Source organism: Microtus ochrogaster, chromosome 16, assembly GCF_000317375.1.
Source record: "Microtus ochrogaster isolate Prairie Vole_2 chromosome 16, MicOch1.0, whole genome shotgun sequence".
NCBI lineage: Eukaryota > Metazoa > Chordata > Mammalia > Rodentia > Cricetidae > Microtus > Microtus ochrogaster.
The window spans coordinates 55,051,382-55,053,018 of NC_022018.1; positions in this window are offsets into that span (position 1 = coordinate 55,051,382).

Here is a 1,637-nt window from a genome sequence, read left to right on the forward strand (position 1 = left end):
AGAGATAGAGAGAGAGAGAGAGAGAGAGAGAGAGAGAGAGAGAGAGAGAAAGGAATCAGGTGAAGAGTGATAGGAGAGGGGAGAGGGTACCTCTGGTTTCCGTGGTAGATGCACACATAGACACATGAACTCACATGAGCACACACAACTTAAAAACTTTTTGCTTCAAAGGACGCTCTTCCTTAAATTAAGTGAGAGCTATTGCAGAATGGAAGATTTTGCAAGTCATGTGTCTGATACTGGACTTGCATTTAGAATATAGAAGAATTCAACAACAGCAAAAGACAAGTCACCTTATTAAAAATGGATTTAACAGTCAGGAGGTGGTGGCGCACACCTTTAATCCCAGCACTTGAAAGGCAGAGGCAGGTAGATCTCTGTGAGTGCAGGGCCAGCCTGGTCTACAAGAGCTAGTCCCAGGACAGGCTCCAAAGCTACAGAGAAACCCTGTCTTGAAAAACCAAAAAATAACCAAAAAAAGGGGGGGCTTAACAGGCATTTCTCTAAACATGATGGACAAATGGTCAACCAGTACGGGGGGGGGGCAAAAGTGTTCAACATTATTAGTCAGTAGAGAAATGAAAATAAAAAATCCCAAAGAGATTCTACTTAGCATCCCAGAGTGGCCAGAACAAAGACACGGAGTAACAAAGGGCATTGGTAGGAACACAGACACTTGGAACTCTCAGGATGCCAGAGGAAATGGAAACAGAGCAGCTGACACAGAAAATGGCCTGGAAGTTTCTCAAAAAGTTAATTATAGAGTTGCCACATTGGCCAGAGATTCGTTCTTTGAATGGCACCCCAGAGAACTGAAGCATCTATTCACACAAGAACCGGAACCCGAAGGTTCAAACTGACCTTCTTCATAATAGCCAAGATGAAACATGAGCGTGTCCAACGGGGGGAGGGAGGGTCAGTGAAAACAGAATGGTGTTTCCAGAACAAAGCACCTGGGAGCTACCAGGCTCACTCTGTCCACACACCCACTCTCTCCACCCCACTGCACAGGAGCCTGGACCTGTTACACCCCACTGGAGCCAGAGAGAGCTACTCCCTTTCGAGAATAAGGGGCATGGTGTCTCAACTCTATCTAACTCTCAAGCCACTGCCTCCCTGCACTTGGGATCTGACTTGGTCCTCCTCCATGACTCACAAGGTCCCACCTTGACCTCCTCATCCCCACTTCCTCTCATCTCTTGCTGTAGACACATGGGGCTTCTCTTCAGTGTTCAAGGTCCTGAGCTGGCTTCCATCATGGGGTATTTTGTTTGATGTTCCTGCGGGTTCCATGGGTGGGCTCTGCACTCAATCCCTGGCTGTTTTCAGACATGGAATTCTTCTCCCTGGCTGCCTTCCTTGCAGCTCTGGAAAGGTCTTGCTTGCCTGTGTGTTTCCACATGTTTCTATCTCTCCACTTCTTCAGAGGAAGCTCCTGAAAACAAGACTCTGTCATGGGGATGGGTACATAGTATGGGGGTTGGCACATAGTAGGAACTCAAGGAATGCGTGTCAAATGAAGAACTGCACTCCCGCTATCATAGATGGCCTTTGTTGTCAAGTTATCTTACCTCTCAAAGTGACTTGTTGAAATTCTGCCACTCCCCCTTCTCTCCCTCTCTCTCTCTCTCTCTCTC